Source organism: Mustela nivalis (genome assembly GCF_964662115.1).
Source record: "Mustela nivalis genome assembly, chromosome: 8".
NCBI classification, from domain to species: domain Eukaryota; kingdom Metazoa; phylum Chordata; class Mammalia; order Carnivora; family Mustelidae; genus Mustela; species Mustela nivalis.
Window position 1 is genome coordinate 79,819,441 of NC_139027.1, and position 16,178 is coordinate 79,835,618.

The 16,178-nt window shown below is 39.1% G+C and overlaps 1 protein-coding gene across 32 annotated transcripts in view; it reads right to left on the reverse strand.

The window, feature by feature from the left end:
• AFF3 (ALF transcription elongation factor 3) overlaps positions 1–16,178 on the reverse strand; it is a 571,712-nt gene that overhangs the window by 368,659 nt on the left and 186,875 nt on the right. The window lies entirely within an intron of this gene.

Sequence of the window (16,178 nt, forward strand, 5' to 3'; positions counted from 1 at the left end):
ATGAGGATGATGATACTGTTGTAATGGTTAATTTTTTTAACCTTTTTTATACTGAACTGTGGCTGATCTATGTTACATTATGTAATGTTCAATTGTATGTGTCAACTTGGCTAGACCATAATACCCAGATATTTGGTGAAACGCCATTCTAGATGTTGCTATTTTTAGGTACTGTAGATATTTTTAGAGGGGATTAACACTTAGGTCAAGAGATTTCAAGTAATGCAGATACTTTCCATAATGTGGGTGGACCTCATCTAATCAGTTAAAGGCTTTAAGAGAAAACAACTGAGGTTCCTGAGGAAGAGAGAATTCTGCCTCCTGACCTCTTTCACATTCAGACAGATTGCAGCATTAAGTCTACTCTGGGTCTCCAGCCTGCTGGCCTGCCCTGCAGATTTTAGACTTGTCAGCCATCATAATCATGGATCCAATTTCTTAATTTCAATCTCAATCTCTCTCTCTCTATATATATATCTTCATACTTTTATATATATTCATATAGATGCACATATATACATATATATCTTCATATACATATTTATAGATACCAAGTGTACTTTTGCATATATATATGCAAAGAATATGTGTATATATTCATAGTATGTACTATTACTATATGTATATATATGTAAAATATGTATGTAGGTATATGTATACACACACATACATACACACACACACACACACTCTATTGGCTCTGTTTCTCTGGAGGACCCTATACAAATGATATTTTCTTTTATTATTATTTCATGACCAAAAAAGATGAGAGATATACCAGGGATCAATATTACAAACAAGATTTCAACTTGACTAACGTTTTTTGTAAGGCCATCCTGTTTGATCTTGGTTCCCTGAGAAACTGGCAGAATGTGAAGAGGATAATTTACTTAATGCATACCTAATTATTTCCTTTCTATAAGAAAATAAATACAAATGTTTAATTAAAATAAACAAGTAACATTTAACCTTCTTGATTACACCAGGGGCAAAGGTCTTCACACCCAACTCACTTACTCATATAAACACAACTCAGTTCTTGGATTTAAAAGGGAAAAAGGCATCCCTCAGTTCCCCTCTTCACTTTGTTAAAGAACACCTAAGCTCTTTCCTATGGAATAGTTCCTATCAGTTTAGACTTACCCTGTATCTAAGGAACATTTAAATATTTGCAACAAATGCAAATGAATTGTCCTAGAAGAAAAATCCAACTCCATACAGCTTTAGAAAGGCTATGATATATTAAGAAACTAACAATTTTCTTTATATTTCCTATCTCCAGACAGGGACAAATAAAGATACTTGTTAAAACTAAGCTTCCCTAAACATCCAATATTCTGACTACTTCTGCTAGATTAATGAAACAATTGAAATACAAAAAGTAAAATTTGTATTTCTTTCATTATTTGCTTATGGCATTAATCAGAACTGCTTTGCTAACTACTGTATTGTCAGTTTTCTATTGGGATAAATCTAAGGTATTAAGAGTACATAGGAGCTTTATATTTAAATCTTGTTCCAAATGGTGACTACATTGTTCTGATGGGGCCCATAGCATTGAGGTTATAGTTGGATGTGTTATTCTGTATTGAGCTAAAAGCCAACTTAGGCTAAAAGTAGCCTTCCACAACCACTGAGATCTCATATGTTTCACTAAAGTTTACCTCCAAATTTAAATGTCTGATGTAGCAGGAAACTTGTGCTATAACTTAAATCAGGAGACCCTGGTGTTCCACAGTTTCTGTGTGTGTTTGCATATGAGTGTGCATGGGGTTTGTGGGCTTTCCTCTGTGACTATAAAATGTTTTATACATACTAATTAGAAAAATATCCCTCTGAAGAAGTAGGTAGAATTTTCCAGTTTTCTAAATTATCTTCCCAGATAATTTGCTTCCAAAACTAGAACTAGAACTAGGAGGCAATTCTAAATTGTCATGTTTTCTCTCTGTCCCTTGTGTTCTCACCTGCTTCATGACCACCCCCCCTTGCTCCCTTTCTTCAAGTTCCAGATTTCTAGTTCCATCATAAAAGGAATCAACAAGGACTCTGAGCATTCCCAGGATGCACTTCGGAAACCTTGAATAGTTAAATGAGCTTCTGTTTCTACTGACAGTAAACCAGCATCCAGTGAGCCCTGCCAAGGAGGGTCCTGCTGAACATTCCTCATTAGGGTAGGGACGGGGACCGGAAGGGGAGTTTCTTTGGCAGTTAGAGAAAAAGAAACTGGCCTAGCCCTGTTCTAAATTGACAAAGACTGAGGAATTCCTTAGAAGATTCAGCAGCCATTCCTGCTACGAGAGGCTTTGCCTGAAAATTTTCTTGGACTTTTGTGTTAGGGGCTAACAAGTACTATGTTTATTGTTATGTGTTGGGCTTATTAGAGCAACTAGCATACTACGTTCAGGAAATCTAGCAGTTTTACATAATATCAATTATATATGGTACCGGCTTATCACAGTCTTTCACTTCTTTACTAATAGTACCTGAAATTTGTTGGACAAGGCAATGTACCCACTTTAAAAACCACTTTTCCTAGTTTCTGCTGTGACTACTCATATGCTAAATCCTACTGAGTGGAATGTAAAAAGTTACTTAGTGGGGCTTCTGAGAAACTTCCTTAAGAGGGGACTTACACAGCTAGCAGTCACCATTCTGCCCATCCCCCTTCTTCCTCTCCTGTCAGGAATAAGATGGTGATGGCCAGAGCTGCAGCAACTACCATGTGACAATGAAGCAGCACTAAGGATAAAAGCTATGCACTAAGGATGGTAATTAAAAAAAAAAAAATGGGCCTGAGGCATTGATAATATTATGGTTAGGCAGCCTGTTGAGATCGATCAATGAATCAATCAATCATTTAAAGATCCCTGCAATCTATCTCCCAAGTAGCTGCAGTCACCACCCTTTTTCCTAGTCAATTATTCAGCCTCTGCTGAGTGCCTAATGTGAACCAAGTGCTGAAGGTAAGCAAGAAGGGTGAGACATACTTCATGCCCTCACGGAGCTAACAGTCGTCTGGGGGAAACATTCAGGTAAGGTGCAGGGTGCATGTTGTATGATAGTAAGATGTGTGTTATTAACCCATTCAAAAGAGGTCTATTAAGTCCCACTAAGTTTTAGATACTCTCCCAGGGATACAGTAAGGGGTTTATATCTAAATGGCAAGGAGAAGAGCAAATTGGAGAACCAAAACCAAAAACAGTAAGATTAATGAACAAGACAAGGTCAGAAAATAGGGGTGTTGTGATAGGGAATGACAGCCTGTAGCCAGCAAAGGCCTATCTGTAAAGGTAATATTTAATAAATAAAGTTTACCTGCAAATTTAAACCAAGATCCTGAACAAAGAGAGAAGAAAAAAAGAACAAAACTGCCTTGTGTAGGGCTGGGGGAGGAATGTTTCTGGCAGGAGGCTGAGTTCCTGCAAGTGTCGCAGGCAGGTACAGGCTTAGCATGTTGGAGGATGGTGTTAGTAACTCCAAGAGAAAATTAGTCCTGACTGGGGTGAGGGAGGGGGAAATTAACGTTTCCCAAGTTGGCCTGGGCTGCAGCCAAGTCCTTCTCTCTAGAGCACAGAATTCCCAGCAGAGAAAGAGCACAGTGACGGAACCCCCTCTCCACACCCTTCCTCATGCCCTACTCAGCAATACACACCACTATCTGTGCCTCACTCTCAACCTATTTTCCTTCACTGAGAAATCATCCCACAAGACCCAGAGAAAAATAAACAAGCAAACAAACGAAACAAACCGAAGAAACCCATCCTTTTCCTTCTATATCAGGGGAAAGTAATTTTTGGCAGCAATGGCACTTTAGAAGCAGTCATCATGATGGAGGAAGGCCCAGCCTGGACCCAGATCAATGGCCATGTAGAAGTTCACTAACACCATTCCTGTTCAAATGTTGCCTGGTACCTCAGTTCAGAAGAGTCAACTGCAGCTTCCCTGGCCAGACGCCAAGCGAGTGTGGAAGAGAAGGAGCCCAGAACCTCAAAGCCACAAGAGAAGCTGAGGCAAACTCAGGCCCCTTACTCTAAAACCCCACCCTAGTTCCTTATGCGACTCAGGAACATGCGCCTATGTGTGCAGGACAGCACCTGTGTCCCGAGTAACCTCCGATGGCTTCATGACACTACCAAGCAGATGAGGACGTCACACTAATCTTTTGGTTTAGTTAGCATTATTCAAACAGTTGGAAGTGTAGAAAAACACCAGTCCACTGACTTTAGCAGATTCCGAGGTGATTTATCCAATTTTCAATAAATGATGAGGTTATCATATGGACAATTCTTTGATCAATAAAAGAAAACGTGACACTGTCCTCTTCTCAAACCAAAAGGTGCTCTTTCCCTCTGGGGGAAAATATGTGGGCTTATCAAGTGAAAAGGTATTTCTTCATTTTAATGAAGATCCTTTCTTTTCATAGATTTATTGCACTCAATAATTGTCAACTTATTACCTGGTGATCTATTTCTAATGAACTCTACTTGGTTAAAAAAGAAGCTGAACATGGAAGAATAATTTCTCATTGGTTTCCTATTACCTTTCTGATGACTGTTCAGTCTCTCATCTAAAAGTAGAGTTGGTGATGGTTTTGTGGAGTCTTCTGGTGATTTCCCTCTTACATGTTTCTCTTAGATTAGCACTTTACATAAAACTAGGACTAGTGGATCATTTGTCCCACTGATGCCTCTATTTGCAATTTTTGCCTGATCATCTAGATTAGACAGAATGTTGTCTCTCAACCTAATCCATGTTGTCTTCTGTAAGTTCTCTGTGCTCAAAATAAGCCTACTTATATTGACTTTTTGTTCTAACGGCCCAAATTGAGATTGGAGTTGATGATCTTGGGGTGGAGTGGATTATATTTTTTCCACGTTCTCTCAGTGTGGATATTTCTCATTATAAAATTAAAGCTGTTTAAATGTTATTATCTGTTCCCCTATTAGGAATAACATCCATATGTAGGAATGTCCTAATAAGTCAAGTGGGATTAATTAGACAAAAATTCAACTTTAGGCAAAGCGGACCAAGAAAGGATGGTGGTGGGGAACATAAACTCCCACTTCTTCAAAGTGCAGAGGTTGGTCAAAGCTTCCCATCTTCATCAAATTACACCACCTGCTAGGGGTTCAGGCACGGAAAGAAACACGGAGGGAGTCGCCCTTCTTTCACAGGTGGTCAAGAAGTTTACACTCTACGGATGAGTAAACATGCTCTATAACTCTTTGTTTTTTCAAGTTTTTCAGCAGTTACGTGCTACAAACCATGCTTGACCCCAGAGGTACAAAGAAGAAAAAGACAAAGCAGTGAGTAACAGAGCTAACCAAGGAGCTCCTCTGTAGCCAGGGTGACAAATAGTCGGTGGCCCACAAGACCCAAGTCCAGAAAGAGCTTACTCTGCAATGTAATCGTCAGACTATAAAATAGACATTTACATTTAATTAAGAAAGGAAATGGACCTTAAGAGGTTATCTGTTGAGGTTTTTTTTAACTTTTTAATTTTTTTTTAAAGATGTTATTTATTTATTTATTTGTCAGAGAGAGAGAGAGGTAGAAAGGAAGAGAGTGTACAAGCAGGAGGAGCAGCAGGCAGAGGGAGAAGGCGGCTCCCTATGGGACTTGATCCCAGCACCCCAGGATCATGACCTGAGCCAAAGGCAGACACTTAACCAACTGAGCCACCCAGGTGTCCCTCTGTTGAGTACTTTAAAACAGACTTAGAGAAAATAGTCCACAGGGGCTTTGGGTGATTCTCTGACATAAACTCTAATGTCATTCACCCATTTAAGTATTCCACAGTTAACAGACACCACTATGTATGATCTGGCATTACAGAGGCAAGACATGATCCCTGCTTTTGAGATATCTTGTCCTCAGAAATAAGTGACTATACAGAGATAGCTCAGAATACAAGACTTAGTGCCTGCGGGCTGATACAAAAACAGGAACCAAACATGAAGGAACCAGAGATCTGGCCTTTAGTTGGTTCTCAAAAGATACATGTGATTTCTAAGACCTGTATACTTTTATTAAAAATTCATGTTGTAATTTCTACTCTTCAATAACAACAGTGGCTCCTTCTCTCTCTGTTCATATACTGTCAGGATCTGACTATATGTACACAGAAGGTACAAAGGAGTAAGTCTCCATTATCTAATTAGCAAAACACAAGGCAAGAAAACCATTCTTTGACTAGGTAAAACCACTAGCCTAATCAAACTCTAAAGAAAACTCTAACACTTTCCTTGAGGACTCCTGGCAAAGAGGACCTTCTCACCATTTCCACAGATGGAGTGAAGAGTACACAGTGAGCACACTGAGCGCCTTCTCACCTATGAAGTCACACTGCCCACCTAGTCACCCCAGCGGACCCTGCCACAGTGTGGTCGGTTCTGGCCCTTTCTCCTCTTCCTGAAGGCAACTGGGAATGGTGAGTTTCTGCTTTTCATCTGTCCAATTTCTAAAGTCCCCACCATCTAGCCCGGAGAAACAAGAAACTCACTATGCATCTCATCCTCACTGGGGAAACCCTATGGGGTCCAGGTTATGCAACAATGATTTCTTCAAACAGCTTCTCTTGTCTCCAAAACCCAGACTACAGGCATTTTCAGACATGGCTCAGCTCTGCACTCTGGGATATGTAATCATGGAAAGTAAGCCACACATGGGCAAGATGCTTTTGGGGTTAGAAAGCAGAGGTTGTCAACAAAAATCTTACCGGCCACTCAGGAAACCTGTGACGCATGCGATGGGGGTCAGACACACCCCAGCACAGCCTGGATGACATTCAATACACTTGTTGAACAATCAGTACAAGTGACGATGCACGTGTAAAGCCAGATGCCCACATTTTTGACAAACAGAAATCCCCCCTTTACTTATTTTAGGGATTTTCTAAATGTTTCATAGAAAAATTAACTTCAAGAACCAGATCCCCCAAGCAATCCTCCCCCAGGCTCTGTAACAGGTACAGCCCCCACCATGAAGAAGTGCTTTCATTCTGGGAGATGACACATGCAGCGACTGTCGCTAAAAGATGGTTGATGGTCCAGAGAGAGGCTCTGATGGACATCCTGAGGTGCACCACTGTCTTCTGAATTTCTCCATAACAAGCCCCAAGCTCAGACATGGAACTTCTCTTGCAGACCGACACTCATCAAGAATAAAGGAAAGTAAATTCATCTGGGCCACCCAAATTAGAAACCAATAATCAACGAATAGGAATTAGGCCAAAGTCACATTGTTTGACACTTGTGTAAAATGGTTGTTTACCGGAACTAACAATACCAACAGCTGATAAGTGGGTGGGTCTTAAGTAACTAACATATTTAGGAGACTATGGCACCTCAGCCACCTTTAATCCACAATCATATACGAGTAACACACTAATCTCAAATCTTTAGGGTAGTGATTTATGTCTTTTCATTTGTGTATCAGTCATAGCCTTGTACTCACTACATCCTAGATTAAATGACCCTAATAAAAATATGTCACCTTAGGGGTTTCTATTTGCCAACATTTTGTTCTCCTCATGCAAGCGAATGTATTATTTGTTTCAGTCAGATCATTACATAAATATTTATTCAATACCTATTATTTGCAAAGCCCTGTATAATGTACAGGATGTAAATATAAACAACACATCTAAGCAAGTGCCTGTAAATAAAGACGAAGGGTGGCTATATGTAGACAAACTGCATAGAGCTATCAGAGGAAGTGGGAGTTGCATCTGACCAATGGGAGCAAGAGGAAGGCATTTAGGACCAGCTTGCGGGACATACACAAGTAGGCATATGGAGATGGGAGGGTTGGAAATGAGCTCAATGAGGGCAGAAAGCATGGTGTGGGAATGCACAAGGAATACTAAGACATTTGGTTTTTTCAATGCACAAAATAATGAAGGGACTGGTGGAGGGTAAAGCTGGGAAGACAGAATGGGGATGTAGCCTGGATTATCCTGCAGCCAAGAACAGGTGTCTAGATTTTGGCCATAAGAAGTGAGTGGCAGAGCTTTTTAAAGTAAGGGTAGTCATGATAGTTGTATGGAAGAGCAATAAAACCACATTATTTTCCTAGTCTCCTGCAACTTGGGGAACTCTCATTCAGGTTGGCTGACTTCTCCCAACACTAGTCTGCATTAATAAAACTCAGCTGCACAGGTCACTGGTTCGGGGATACTCTGAACTCATGGCTGGCTGGGGCCACCTTGTTCTGGAGGTGAAGGCCTGGCCTCCTTCTGCCTGCAGTGCTCAGTTCCTACAGAACTCACTCTTTGAAGCGCCTGGGTGGCTCAGTGGGTTAAAGCCTCTGCCTTCGGCTCAGGTCATGATCCCAGGGTCCTGGGATCGAACCCCACGTTGGGGGGGGGGGGGTCTCTGCTCAGCGGGGAGCCTGTCTCCCCCTCTCTCTCTGCCTGCCTCTCTGCCTACTTGTGATCTCTGTCAAATAAATAAATAAAATCTTAAAAAAAAAAAAAAAAAAGGAACTCACCCCTTTATGGAACTGTGGGTTCCATAAAGTGGGAGAATCTTACACTAAATGGATCCGGAGACAACTCCATATGTTGCCCCCCATTCCATCCACTTTGACACCTTCCAGCTTCTGTGGCACACTCTGAGGGTCTTGCTTTGTGTGCAGACAGTGGGAATTTTTCTTTACTGCTGTAGTCTATTGTATTTCATTTGGAATCGAAAGACTCAAAGGAAAAAGGATGATAAATGAGAACAGTGGATGGCAAGGACCTTCTTGAAAGGACACCTTCACTTGCTTACTCCAAATTAGCTTCTCCTGCTATCCCCAGATGGACCTCCCTGCCTAATTCTGAGAAAGAACAGAAGTCCTAAAGACAGCTCCTGGAAGTCCAGGGTGGAGATAGCAACATGAGAAGCCTTTTCTCACCCTAAACCTGTGGTCTGTGTAGGAAAACTTCTGAGAACTAAAACCACTGTGTCAATAAACAAATAAATAATGAAAATAAGACCTCCTAAGTATATAAACCAGTCAGAGAAAGACAAGTACTGTATGATTTCACTCATATGTGGAATTTAAGAAACAAAACAAATGAACAAAGGAGGGAGAAAAAGAGACAAACCAGAAAAACAGACTCTTTAAGTCTAGCATATAACAGACGGTTACGGGGCGGGGGAGGATGGGAGAAACAGGGTATGGGGATTAGGAGTGCACTTGTCTTGATGAGCACTGAGTAATATATGGGACTCTTGGATCCCTATATTGTACACCTGAAACACTGTATGTTAACTACCCTGGAAATAAAATTTAAAAATTCATTACGACAGAACATTTGATATTTAATATGCTCTTTTGTCTAACTTAAAAAAAATGTTACGGTGTAGTATGGACTAAAGAATATATAAACTTAAAAAACAAAACAGGGTGCCTGGGTGGTTCAGTGGGTTGGGCTCCTGCCTTTGGCTCGGGTCATGATCTCAGGGTCCTGGGATCAAGTCCCACATCGGACTCTCTGCTCAGCAGGGAGCCTGCTTCCCTCTCTCTCTCTCTCTGCCTGCCTCTCCATCTACTTGTGATTTCTGTCAAATAAATAAATAAAATCTTTAAAAAACAACAACAACAACAACAACAACAACAACAACAACAAAAAAAAATGTTGCTGTGTCTTCCCTACCACGAGCTCATGACCACATCCCAATCCAATTCTTCCAACTAGAGAGATACGAATCCTAGGAAAGAAATGAGCAGAAAACCTCTGACTATATCCTCAATTTAACTCTTCCAAATAAAATTTTAAAATTTTTGTCAGAAAAAATTAAGGTCACTTTCCAAGTGACCTTGGCAAGTTACTCAGGTTTCAGAATTTTCACCCAGCAAACGGGAAAAATAATAGCACCAACCTACATGGGTGATCAAGAATTACATGAAGTAATGCATATAAAAGTACTTAACCCATCCATTTAGGATATCTTATTGCTGCTAACATTCATGTATCTAAAGTGTTTAATTTATTTCACTGTTTCCATCTCAAGTGAAACATTTGTTTCCTTTTAGTTCACCTGAAGGCAGGAGAAAAGATGAACTTTGGGGGCAAGTATGTGAACTCTATCTGGTGTACAGAATGTTCTAAAACTCTCACAGGCATCCATATACATCTTCTACAGCTACTGAAATAATGTTTCAAATATCAAAAAATAGAATGGGATGAAATGTCTTTTCTCACAATAACCATGAAATGATATTTTTCACTCTTCCCAAGTACTTAAATAAACAATTCTTATACTTTTCCTAGCCATTACAAGGAAATTTTAAAAATCAAATCACTACTAGCAATTTGATTTATAAAAGACAGACAAGAAAGCATTACTAACAGAGTGATTTTATAGCTAAACCTTAATTACATGTGCAGCTGCATCAATTCAGTTTGGACAAATAATTACATGATTAATCGTGCAGTAACATTAAATGTAACATAACAGTAAGATTAAATAGATTATCTCTATGTTCCTTCCTCAGCCGAGTATTTCTGCATTAGTGGTTTGTTTTCTAGATTTTGCTTTGTTTTATAACCTGTCAAAAAAAAAGATGGGGGGGGGACAAATTAAGGAGTGCTGATGTGTGGGTGAATATGTGACTGATTCCAGGAGAGGAAGAATGGAAATATTTGCTGAATTCTGAATATTCTGTTTGGTAAAAGAGATATAAAGCCACTGCATTCTGTACCCCCAGTACCTGGGTCATGGGAGACAAGTTGATGTTTGTCCTTTGAATGAATGATCACAGCAATTCATTATTACTAAAAATAATGAAAATATTATGGCCAAATAAAAATTTAGTGAGTTTTTTTGGTGTGTATCCACAAAATCATCTTATTTTTCAAAAAGGATTTAAAAATTAGGTTTAACTATTTCAAACTCCTAGATAAAGAATTTATCCATCTATTTGGCAAATGTTTCTTAAATAACTATTAAGCATAATTATAACAGGAGAATCAGACTCATACATCAATCTGTTACTTAAAACTGGGTATTATTTATACACTCTGTGCCCTACTAGTACTGTGATGAATTTTTGAGAACTTTGAGACATACTTTTTGTTGGGACAGCAAAAAAATCTCATTTGTAGATAGAAAACTACCGTTCAGGAAATATGATAATAATGAGAATATATATTCCTACATCCAAATATATGTGCCTGGTATACATATGTCGCATATAATCTGACTTAGTGCCAAAGGGGCTAGGTAAAATTAATCTACCAAAAACTGAGGCTAAGATACTATATGAAATACTTAAATGAACTTTTGGTTAGCCTAAAAAACTAAAAAAGAAAATTTATTTATATTATAGCTTAACAAATTTTATGTTCTAATTGTAACCACCCGCTCAGTAGTAAGCAGAGAATGAGTCAAGGCATAATTATTATTCAAAATAATTTTTCTAGTGCTCACTTCAGCAGCACATATACAAAATAATTTTTCTAAAAAAAAAATTGTATGATTGCCCTCTAGGACATCTTTCTGATTTCTGCACCTGGTTTTTTTGCAAAAACTAATTGAGTCTATAACTCTTACCAGGATTTCCCTTTAACGACAACAATAACAAAAAAACCCAAATGAAAACAAAACAAAAAACAACTACCATGCCATCATCCTGGCTGATTTTCTTTTTAATTACTAACTTGTCTAACTCTGGCAGATGGTCATTTGCTAATGGTTCTGCCTATGATCTGACCAGTTCTCCAACATCAATTTCATTGACTTCATTGAAATCCCATATTTTGGTAAGACATGGACACCACACAACAACAGCCAAACTATGGAAAGAACCTAGATGTCCATCAACAGATGAATGGATAAAGAAGATGTGAGATACACACACACACACACACACACACACACACACAATGGAATATTATGCTGCCATCAAGAGAAATGAAATCTTGCCATTTGTAATGACGTGGATGGAACTAGAGGGTATTATGTTAATCGAAATAAGTCAATCAGAGAAAGACAATTATCATACGATCTCTGTGATATGAAGAATTTGAGGGGCAGGGTGGGGGGTTGTGGGGGTAGGGAGGAAATGAAACAAGACGGGATTGGGAGGAAGACAAACCATAAGAGACTCTTAATCTCACAAAACAAACTGAGGGTTGCTAGACAGTAAGTGAGTAGGGATAGGGTGGTTGGGGAGGGTATGTGCTATGGTGAGTGCTGTGGAATATGTAAGCCTGATGATTCACAAAACTGTATCCCTGGGGCAAATAATACGTTATATGTTAATTAAAAAACAAAAAATAAAAAATAATGACATGGACACCACAATTCCAAATTGCATTGCATTTGCAATTTGTTGTCCAATGTTTATAACAACTTCTTAGGAGGAACAGATAAACAGAGGCAATGTTAGGAAAGAGGACAGAAATTCATGTTAAAATGGTCGGTTCATTTGTAAATACTGTTATATTACAATAACTTGATTTTCTTTGTGTTTTTTTAAATTAATATACTTATTTATTTTAGAGAGAGGGAAGGAGGGGCAGAGGGAGAGCGAGAATCTTAAGCAGACTCTGCAGGAAGCTAGACACAGGATTGATCTCATGACCCTGAAGATCATGACCTCAGCCAAAATCAAGAGTCAGACACTTCACTGACCGAGCTACCCAAGGACCCCACAATGACTTCATTTTCTCTGCAACCCTGAAACTGACTTGGTTCTCTGAGAATGATTGCCTGGAGGTTGGAAAGTGAGGTGCTAGCCTGCCTTATTTAGCGAACAAGAGGCACCAGGTGAATTCAGTTTCTTCTCCTCCACTTCAGAAAAGTCCTTTGCTTTTTAAACACCCAAACCCTAAACCCTCGTTTGGTTCCCTCTGTCCCATTGCTCTCTGAAAACATTCATCTTCACCTGCCCTCCAATATCTCGCTTTTCCTCCTTCCATGATTTTCCAATCCTGTGTATTACCGTTTCTAAGCTCTATTAGGAACATAGCTAGCTATCTAATATTAAAAACCGTACTGAAATACACTATTTATGATAGAAAAGGGCACATGTGTAAGACGCCCTCTCATTCCACACATTTCCTTTGCCAGGGCCCTTGTGTTCCTTATTCAGAGGACTGACTGATACAAGGCAGATGCCCCTCAGTGGTTAGGAGTGTGGGTGTTGAGAGCAGGCAGCTGGGTGCTGATCCTGGCTCTAATTTACTATGTGACCTCAGGCAAATTGTTTAACTTCTTTGTGCTGCAGTTTCCTTCCTTGCAAAATGGTAAGAGGATTAAATAAGCTAATATACGTAAAGTGCTTCAAAAAGGGTCTGGTACTCAGTAAGCACTAAATGTGAGTCCTTACAGGGATCTTCAAGCACCATCCAGTGCTTAGTGAACACTGGGCCCCTTCTTAGAGCCTTGGGATACAGAGATAATACGCATTCCCCTTGGCCCTGAAATCCAAAAAGGAGTCTGTATTGCAAGACCTTCACAGGCTGTATGATTTGGGATAGGGAAGCAGGGACAGACACTCAAGGCCACCTGTGCCTCTTAAAAGCTGTATGACTCTTGATGGAGTATCTAATGCCTTTAGACTTCTTTTGTCCACTACAAAAAATGGAGACAATACTCGCTAACTCACACAGGTTTTGGAATGATTATATACAAAACATATTTGAGGAGGCATCTAAAACAGACTTCACAGAGTTACTCCAGAAATGTTCATTTCCCTTCCCTTCCTTAGAAAAAAGATCATAAATTCAGTTTGCAAATACCTAGAAGATGAGCCATTTAAATAAAAGTGCACTCTGGATACTTTTAAGTCCTTCTGTGTCCAAACTACAAGTCTTTGAATACTAAGGGTCAGTAATGGCTGTAACTTCTCAAATTCATCAAAATGTATTATTTCATTCTGCACAGAGTGGCTAACCAATGAACTGAGAAAGTTGTTTTATAATATCCTTTCTCGGACTGTTTTATACAGAAGAGGAGGAAGAATGCCAGTTGTTTAAAATAGGCAGGAAAATGAGAGACAAAGTGATGGTTGGCCACAACTGTAGAACCAACATAGTCAACTGCAAACAGGGAGACAGAGGGATAATGGTGTGGGAAGGACCGAAGTGAGGAACTGGGCTTCCCCCACTGGCTCCTGCTCCCATGATCCTGCACTCCCTCTGATAATGGCTCACAGTGGGAGAGATACAGCTCGGGCCAATACACCTGAGTGAGTCACTGCGACATATCAACACATGATTAGTAAGAACACAGAGGTTCTTCTGAGTTTGGGTGCTTCATCAAGGCCATGGCTTAAAACTTGCTCTGTTTACAAAGTGCAGGGAATTTGTGTGTGAGTGCGAGAGGATGATGGAATGATACAGATTCTCTACTCCTCCTGTGCATGAACCCCAAATTCTCAAAAAATAAATTTTCCCGATGAAGTAAGTAGACAGCTCTGTCAGTGAGGTCTTTTCATACACATTTAGCAGAATAGAAATGTGGGGATATTAAAATCCTGTGGTACAGAAGAAACCCCCTCTTACTTAGCAATCTGCCATGCTGATAAATATAAATAGAAGGCAGTGCCTAGGTTTTTCTCCCCCCCCATCTTTATTCACATTTTAGGGCTACTTTGACTTCCAAGTATAGAGAAAATGGATTTCATATAGTTTGCAGTAAATGGTGACAAGTGTGTGTGTGTGTGTGTGTGTGTGTGTATACACATATACTTGTATACATAAGCACACATATACATGCACACACACACATATATATCCTGAAACCCTGTAGAAATGTTAACAAGGTAATAGTATATACACATAAAAAAAACTCTGAGGAAGCAGAGTATTTAGAAATGCTTCAATTATCACCAAGGTGATATAGTAAAATGAGGATAATAAAATATAATTAAACATTAATTACAGAAACCATCAAAAATAATTGACTTGTACAAAGCACAGCACTCCTATTAAAAAGGAAACTGATGGATAATAAAATATATACAGTATTCTGTTCTCTAGACATAATTACTTCAAGGCAGCAATTAAATTTATAGAAAACTGTTAAGTTTCTTCTGTGACGCTTTACTACTGTGAACTCAAGACAGTTTGACTGAGAACTGTCTCCAAAAGCTTCTCATGATTGTTTAACATCTTAATGGGAAACATTGCCATAAACTCAAAGATTGTGTTATAAACAAACAAGAAGTGAATTTTAATGCAGTTAGGACTTTGCTGCACTTCTCACATTTCTGGTGCCCACAGGCAGACTTTTGCTCCCATTAGAAATGTCCAATGCTCTTATGACCAAAGCAGAGTACAGTTAAAGCTGAAGGAAGAAATTAATTTTAATGCAAAAGTAATATTCTTCAGAAATGCAGGCAGAATATATTTTTACTAAAAATTATCATACCAAAGTTTTTACAGCAGTTTGTCTCTTTATCATTTAAGGAACTAGGACACCATTCCATAAAGCCATTCCAATGTCCTTATGGGAAGCATTAGGTTTTTAAAAGGGCATAAAAATCTCTCCTTTTGGCCTTTTCACAGCATATTCAGAGAGTCCAGAGAATTCTCTACATATAGGCAGTTGTAAACAAACTGCAGCAGAGGGTCCATGAGGGGAGGCTAGGATTCATGTTTTTACACTGATAAAGTTTGTAACCAGTCAAAGATGAAGATGCTCCTAGTCAAAATAGGTGTGTACAACTATAGGCAAAATGAAAGCAGTAAGTTTGAGAATTCCGTATGTATGTGTATGTGTATGTGTAGAAAAGCCTTCAAAAGTCTAATCACAATTTTTTGTTGTCATACTTTTTTTTGTTTGTTCACAAATGATACTTTAAAATATTGCTTTAATCCAGCAACACTACAGGGAGACATCAGGTGAAAGGGAGGAGGAAGACACAGCTAGCAAGCATGGTGGCCCTCCCATATTAATGTGAGAAAAAAGCCCAAGTGTCCAACGAATATTTCCTGAAGCAGAACTTAAATGGAACATTTAATGTGAACCACTACAGTGAAAGTAGTAACTAGGTTAAGCATTTTTTGTTACCGCATCAATTAGCTTAAGCTAACTGACACAAAACCAGACATCTAGTTTTAATAAACAAGTTATGGTTTGAGCACCTGACTTTAAATGAATATGGAAGTTATCCCTCACCTGCAATGCCTTGATTTAAAAGTAAAATAAACTGTAATGATTTGGCAATATTCCTTCAAT